Source organism: Rattus rattus, chromosome 5 (assembly GCF_011064425.1).
Source record: "Rattus rattus isolate New Zealand chromosome 5, Rrattus_CSIRO_v1, whole genome shotgun sequence".
In the NCBI taxonomy this organism is placed as follows: Eukaryota; Metazoa; Chordata; class Mammalia; order Rodentia; family Muridae; genus Rattus; species Rattus rattus.
In genome coordinates, this window is record NC_046158.1 from 98,028,254 (window position 1) to 98,036,983 (window position 8,730).

Consider the following 8,730-nt stretch of genomic DNA (forward strand, 5'->3'; position numbering starts at 1 on the left):
ATATATATAATAAATACTATTTGCATTCAAGTATGTCTGTGCTCATATGCATGCAGTGCCCCAAAGAAGTCAAAAGAGGGTGATGAGTTTGCTGGGATTGGAGTTACAGATTCTTGTGAGCTGTCGTGTGGGTGCTTAGAATTGAATCAGGACCTCTGGAAGAGCCTCTAGTGCTCTTAACTGCTGAGCCATCTCTCCAGCCTCCATTACTCACCTTTAAAAGGAAGGAAATTTACAAGGCATGGTGGTAAATGTCTTTAATTCCAGCACTCTGGAGGCAGAGATAGGAGGGGTTTGAAATCAGTTTAGAGTATATAGTGAATCAAGGCTTAATGTTTGATTTATTTTGAGTCAGGGCTCGTGTACTTCAGGCTGGTATCAATTTGTAGAGCTGAAGCTGGCCTCGAGTTCTTGATCCTCTTGCCTCTGTCTGCCAACTGCCACCACAGACAGCTTCACTTCTTTTTAAAAAACATGGTTTATTTGTGTGTATGTGTGTTTATGTGTTTTTATGCCATAAAGATAGATTCTGGAGGCTGGAGAGATGGCTCAGCAGTTAAGAGCACAGGCTGCTCTTACAGAGGACTACAGTTCAGTTTTCACATGATAGCTTACAATCAACTATGACTCCAATTCCAGGGGATCTGGTGCCCTCTTCTGACCTCCACAGGCACCAGACACACATGATATATATATATATGCAAACAAAAGACTTGTACACATAAAAAACCATTAAAAAAAAAAAGACAAGAGTCCCTTTATTTAGTCCTAACTGTCCTAGAACTTGCTATGTAGATTTGGCTGGTCTTGAACTCACAGAGAGTCCTCTTACCTCCTGAGTGCAGGCATTAATGCTGTGTGCCACTACATCTGGCAACAAACAAGTCTTTAAAACACAAAAAATTGATATAATATCTTAAATGCCTGGTACTTTATTGAGAAGAGAAGGAAAGAACAGGAATGGGAGGGCAAAAACCTGGTGGTGCACACTTTCGATCCCAACACTTGAGAAGCAGGAACTCTGTGAATTCAGGATTAGCCTGATCTACAAAGTGAATTCCAGCCAGCCCTAGCTTCACTTCAAGCCAATACCAAAAGAGGAGAAGGAGGAGGAGGAAGAGAAAGTAAGAAGAAAGTTAAAAGTATGGAAATGACTTTGATAAAAGGCAAATAAAAGGGCTGTTGGGGAATATCAACCAGCCAGGACCCAAGGAACTAGAAATGAAATCCTCAGGTCCCTGATTGCCAGTGGAACCAATTCTTATCCCTTATTATTGAAAGAGACTAATGAGATGACATTATGATGCTGTCTAATCCATCTCATGGTTTTAAGGAATTTCATTTGGTATCCAGGAGGCATTGCATTGGTTTTGTTGAATTTGGAAATGATGGGTAAGAGCCGGGTGTGGTGGCAGACACCTCTAATCCCAGCAGCTGGGGTGGAGGGAGGGTAGAGGCAGGCAGATCTCCCTAGTCTTCATAGTGAGTTCCAGGACAGTCAGAGCTACATAGTGAGAACCTGTCCAAAAAATAAAATAAAATAAAATAAAATAAAATAAAATAAAATCACACACGCGGATTGCAGACTGGTACAACCATTCTGGAAATCAGTCTGGAGGTTCCTCAGAAAATTGGACATTGCACTACCTGAGGACCCAGCTATACCTCTCTTGGGCATATACCCAAAAGATGCCCCAACAAATAACAAAGACACGTGCTCCACTATGTTCATAGCAGCCTTATTTATAATAGCCAGAAGCTGGAAAGAACCCAGATGCCCTTCAACAGAGGAATGGATACAGAAAATGTGGTACATCTACACAATGGAATATTACTCAGCTATCAAAAACAATGACTTTATGAAATTCATAGGCGAATGGATGGGACTGGAAAATATCATCCTGACCGAGGTAACCCAATCACAGAAAAACACACATGGTATGCACTCATTGATAAGTGTCTATTAGCCCAAATGCTCGAATTACCCTATATGCACAGAACACATGAAACTCAAGAAGGATGACCAAAATGCGAATGCTTCACTCCTTCTTAAAAAGGGGAACAAAAATACCCTTGGGAGGGAATAGCAAGGCAAAGTTTAGAACAGAGGCTGAAGGAACGCCCATTCAGAGCCTGCCCCACATGTGGCCCATACATATACAGCCACCAAACTAGATAAGATGGATGAAGCAAAGAAGTGCAGGTTGACAGGAACCGGATGTAGATCTCTCCTGAGAGACACAGCCAGAATATGACAAATACATAAGTGAATGCCAGCAGCAAACCACTGAACTGAGAACGGGACCCCCGTTGAAGGAATCAGAGAAAGGACTGAAAGAATTTGAAGGGGCTCGAGACCCCATATGAACAACAATGCCAACCAAGCAGAGCTTCCAGGGACTAAACCACTACCCAAAGACTATACATGGACTGACCCTGGGCTCCAACTGCATACGTAGCAATGAATAGCCTAGTAAGGGTGCCAGTGGAAGGGGAAGCCCTTGGTCCTGCCAAGACTGAATCCCCAGTGAACAGGATTGTTGGGGGGAGGGTGGTAATAGGAGGAGGATGGGGAGGGGAACACCCATATAGAAGGGGAAGGGGAAGTGTTAGGGGGATGTTTGCCTGGAAACCAGGAAAGGTAATAACAATTGAAATGTAAATAAGAAATACCCAATTTAATAAAGATGGAGAAAAAAATTTATTCAAAGTAAAAAAAAATTAAAAATCGATAGTTTGCCTCGGAGAGATTGCCCAGTGGTTAAGAATGCTGTCTACTGCTCTTTCTGAGGATCCTGAGTTCAATTCCCAGCACCTCCAATGCCAGTCACAATTGTCTGTAACTTCAGTTCCATGGGAGCTGAAGCCCTCTTCTGATCACTGTAGGGACCAGGCATACAAGTGGTGCACAGATAAACATGCAGACAAAAATCCCATATACATTAAAAAAATTACACAGTGAACACAATGATTATTTTTAGGCAAGTTGTCCTCATTTTTATGTTGTTAAAAATTCATGTCTAACCAAATCAAAGATGATCTTCAAATTAGGAAAAAGAAAACAAACTTTGGAAAACTATTTTCCTGTGGGATTTTAGTTCAGAAAAATCAATAAAATATGGCTTTTGAGAAAAAAAGTCACACACGCACACACACACAGAGGCAGACACAGGCAGACACACAGGAGATGTGTAGGTTGTTGCAGCCAGAAATATTTTGTAGGGGTATTTTCTAGCCTTAGTAAACAATTGAAATACAAAGCCCTTAATTTTGTACAATAAACTTTTATTTGTAGTCCATAAAAAAGAAAGAAAAGAAAAGAAGGTCATAACATAGAAATGACTGGCTAGTTACAGAGGCACACTTTCAGCACTTGGGAGGCAGAGGCAGGACGCTCACAAATTGAAGGCCAGACCGGACTAAATAGTGAGATGGTTTAAAAAACAAACAAACAAGCAAACAAAAAAAAATGGGGCTGGCAAGATGGCTCAGCGAGTGCCTACTACCAAGCCTATCTTTGATCCCTTAGACCCACAGGATGGAAGGAGAGACCAACTTCCAAAGATGCTCTCTGACTGTACATCTGTCGCCTGTGCCATGGCAATCATGCTGACACACTAAATACATGTATACATATATACATGTAATAAAAAGTAAAAGTAAAAGCCATTAAATGTAACCCTACCCAAAATAAAATATCCCCATCCAAAGTTCCAGTGAGTGACTTTTCCTCCTTTGGGCTTGCTTGCCTTACTGCAGACAGTTGTTTCTTGGTACTCTCTTGTGCTCCTCCTCCTCCCACCATCCTCCCCTGCTTCTCTCCCCTTTCTTTGCAGTTCTATGGATCCAAAGTCTCACACATAATCAGTCTATGGATGAGCTGTGTCCCTGGCTCCTGGCCATTCCTTCCTTAGCAGTGCTAAGGGTTAAACCAGGGGTTTTTAGGCACATGCTCTACCACATGGCTACATACCTCAGTTTCCCGAGACTTCTTGATATGTAGTCCCGACTGGCCTCAAACCCTTGTTCTTCCTGCCTCAGTCCTTCTAAACCTGGGATTCCAAGTGTGCCAACAACACACACCTTCTAAGTCTGTGTCACAATGTTGACATCTTGCTCACACTGTATACTCATTGAGGGCTGACTGGGGCAATCTGCTTTGTGTCATCCTCAAGAGAGACAAAGTTGATGGAATAACCACCAGGCGGAGCATTGCACGCATAGCTGTGCCTGAGCGGAAGACAGAATGGTTGAACTCTGTACTAGTAGTTAAAGCTTTTTTTCCAGAAGCGATTCAGGAAGTTCCCATTCCTGGTTTATTGGTAAAAGGTCATGTAGACACTCCCCACTCCGAAAGCACTAGGATGAAACAGTATATCTTATTCTTCGAGGCTGTGATAAGTACATTATTTAAGAATAGCATGACAATTATTTTCAACATTCAGGAAGCTGAGAAAGGAGAAGTGCCAAGAATTTGTGTCAGTCTGGGCTTGATAGTGAGTACCAGACCAGTCCCTATATCAAAACACAAATCCAAAACACAAACAACACTCCCCAAAACAGAACATCAAACAACAAAGAAACTTTTAAGTTTTTCAACTACTAGTAGTTGGGTGTGGCGTCACATGCTTTAAGCTCAGCACTGGGAGGTAGAGGCAGACGCTCTCTGTGTGTCTGAGGCCAGCTTGGTCTACTTAATGAGTTCTAGGACATCCAGAACTACATAATGTAATCCTGTTTCAAACAAATAAATAAACAAAGATTAATAAAAATAAATGAGGAAGAAGGAGGAGGAGGGGGGGAGGAGGAAGAGGAGGAAGGAGAGGAAGAGGAAGAGGAGGAGGAGGAAGAAGAGGAGGAGGAGGCAGCCAGAAGTAATGGAACTGTATGCTTCCCAACAGATGGGCGGTACCACCAAGAAATCTCAAGTGATCTGCAGTATAAAAACTGTTAATGTTCTTAGCCAGGTGTGGTGGTGCATTCTTTTAGTCTCAGCACTTGAAAGGCAGAAGTAGGCAGATATCTGAGTTCAAGATCAACCTAGTCTACAAAGAAATTCCAGAACAATCTAGGCTACACAAAGAAACTCTGTCTTGGAAACAATTGAACAAACAAGACATCTGTTAGTGTTTCTCTAGCACTGTCTAGAGAACAACAGGGAAGTGGAAAAAAATTTAAGAATATGTTGTACTAGGCTAGGTGTGGCATACTTTCAATATCAGTACTGGGGAGGTAGAGGCAGGCAGAGTTTTGTGAGTTCAAGGCCAACAGGAAGTTCATCATGTATTCTAGGATAGCCAGAACTACAAGGAGAGACCCTGTCTCAAAATAAAATATCGAGAAAAAGAAAAGAAATATTGTATTGGTAAGGTAAGATAGGGTATGGTATACCTTTAATCCCAGCCTTCTAGAGGTAGATGCAGACAGATCTCTGTGAGTTTCCCCTCAGCCTAGTTGCCATGTTTAGAGCACTTGTTACTCTTGCAGAGGTTTGGTTTCCAGGGCTCACACGGAGGATCACAACTGTCTGTAACTCCAGTTCCAGGTTTGAAATCCCTTTTGGCCTCTCTGTGGGAAGTAGGTGCACATGTGGTACACATGCATGCATGTAGGCAAAACACTCATACATATTTTTTGTTTTTTCTATTTTGGTTTTTGAAGACAGGATTTCTCTGAAACAGCCCTTGGCTGTCCTGAAACTTGCTCTATAGACCATTCTGGCTTCAAATTCTGAGATCTGCCTGTCTCTTCCTTTGAATGTTGGGATTAAAGGCATGTGCTACCATGCCTGGTCTAAAAACAGACAGAATCTTAAAAACACACACAGACTATGCTGTGCTGGAAGAGAACAGGGCTGTAGTTCAAACGTAACCTCACCAATAATTACTATGTCATTTAGGATATTCTGTAACAATGAACTATGACAGGTATTGGTTTTTTTTTTCTCAAAATAATGACAATACAAATACTAAGTAAGAGTGTCTCTAGTTTTTTGCTAAAGGAACTGGATATAAAGAAAGTTCCAGGCTAGAGAGATGGCTCAGAAGTTAAGAACACCCACTGTTCTTTCAGAGGTCTTGAGTTCAAATCCCAGCAACCACATGGTGGCTCACAACCATCTGTAATGGGATTGATGCCCTCTTCTGGTGTGTCCAAAGACAGCTACAGTGGACTCATATACATAAAATAAATCTTTAAAAAGAAGTTCCAAACTACCTTCATAGTCCTAGCCCAGGAAGGGAATCACAAGCTGTCCACATCTATCAGATTTTTAAGATATTTTATTTCCATTTTATGTGCATTGGTTTTTGCCTGCCTGCCTGCCTGTGTGAACGTGTCAGATCTTGGAGTTACAAGCACTTGCAAACTGCTATGTGGGTACTGGGATAACCTGGGTCCTCTGGAAGATCAATCAGTGCCCTCAATCACTGAGCCATCTCTCCAACCCACATCTATCAGATTTTAAGGCTTTCTATTACAGCCCATAGGCTCTGTTTTTGAGATAAGGTGTCACATATAGATACTCAAGTGGTCTCAAATTGGTTGCAGCTAAGGATGATAGCGGATTTCTGACTTTCCTGCTTCTGCCCCCTGAGTGCTGTACAGATGTGTCCCACTGTACATGGCTTATCTGGGGTGCAGAGGACTCAACTTAAGGCTTTGTGCATGCTAGGTAAACCACTCTACCAAATGAACTCGTGCTGTACAGTAGATCTTAAACCCACTTCATCAATTTGCCTAGATTATATATTAAAATATATTATCCCTGATTCCCAAGGAACACTGAGGGATGGTAATATACAGTAGCTTTCTGTCCCAGTTGTTGCTAGGATTAACTGTAAATTTCAAGTTTAACAAATATCATATTGTACATTTTATTTAATGCTTTGGTTTCTTAGTCAGAAATTAATTTTGTAATATTTAATTAGAAAGATAAAGTATCTTGCACCCAGGAGCTTGCCCTGTTCTTTAGATTTTGGCCTTTAACACTTATTAACATACATGTATTAACTAACTTTCAGTCTATAAATATGAGCTTGTGAGTATCAGAGGAGGACTAGTCAAAATTTTCAAGTGGATCAACCTTTCAGACCTATAACATTTTTGACATCATCAAACTGGCAAGTATAGCTCAAAGCAGATAACGTGTGAATAATTTTGTGCAGGGACTTCATTGTGGGTGGAACACTAGTTTTGGCTCAGTGGTAAATTTGTAATGTGTTATAAAACCAACCAGTTGTAATGTAAGCCCACCTTTTCTTAGTGTTATTTGTAGTTCCAGTGTCTTATACATGGGCATAGCAATGTCCCTAAGCTAGGGACATTCATCTTGAAAGTAAAAAAAAAAAAGAAACAACAACAACAACAACAACAACAACAACAACAACAAAACCAAAACCACAAAACCAAACAACTCTACTCCTATTTCCCCAACAATAAACATATTGTGAAAGGTTGGCTATTCTTAGAGTAATTCTACGAATTACAACCATTCTTAAGTGGAGATTGTGGTAAACTGTTCAAGTTATCGTTCTAGTCCAATGACCCCGAGAGGCTGGTGGTTCTTGCTATTTCTCTACAATATCCACAGTCAGCAGGCACCGCTCCACGAAGGAAGGCTTAACGGTTTTCCCGAAAACACACAGATCAAACAAGTAGGGGAGGAGGGACTGAAAGTGCCTGGTGTACTGTCACAGTCTGGTAATTACCCAAACCGTCTCGTCCTGGGGCCGGTTTTCAAAGGGACACCAATGCAAAGCCAGAGAGGTGACAGCCAGGAAAACGGGAGAGGTGGCTTTCCCGGCATGCTCTGCAGCACACTGAGGGGCGCCAGACGCATCCCGGCGTGCAACGGGGAGCGCCCAAGGGCGATGGTTCACGGCTCCTGGAGGGGCAGGCGAAGTTAAGCCGGTAGGTGTGAGCGTTCTTAGTTTCGGGACCCTGCTTTCTCGGTTCCCCTGTACTGATGCCACCCCGTAAAGGGCAGAAGGAGGTCTAGTGACCACGCTCCCCTTGCGCGTGCAAGTCACTTTCGGTGCCGCTTCGAGCACCGTGCCAGGTGATTAGCGGCCGTGGGCGGGCCTGCGAGCAGCACGTGACTCGGCCTGGCGGCCAATGACCAGTCGGGTGGTCCGGCTGCGCGACGGTCCCGGGACCCCCGAGCGGCGCGGTGTTGGTCGACTCCCGTCCACCCGGCAGGTACGCGCAGGCGCCTCTCTTGTCACGCGCTCCGTTAGTCCCCACGCGCCCAGTATCATGTATTCGGCGCGAGGCGTTGAGAGTCTGTCGTGGGTGTTCTCGTGGGCAGGGGGACGGCGAAGGTGTGTGTGGGGGGGCGCCGTAGCGTCACGTGCGCGCCACAGCCTATCGCAGGCCGAGGTTCACCCGCAGCCCTCCTGGCGCCCCGGGGTGCGACGTGTTCCGTGAGGCTCGGGCGGGCCCTCACTGTCTGAGCGCTTTTTCGAAGCGCGTGTGCGGCCTGGAAAGTCTGGCTGCGACATTGCGTGCGCTCGGCTCCCGCGCGAGCACGGACGACAAGTTCTCGGCAAAATGGCTGCTGGAAACAGTCGCCTAGCAGGGGCAACGTTGGGGCCGCGTGAAGGTCACATGACGAGGTTGGCAGCGCGTGCTGCTGGCGCGGGGAAGGGGGAGGCACTGGGCGTGGCGAGTCACGTGCCCGCGGCTCGCGAGCTTGTGATTTCGAGCGACTTTGCTGAGGCCTGATGGTCG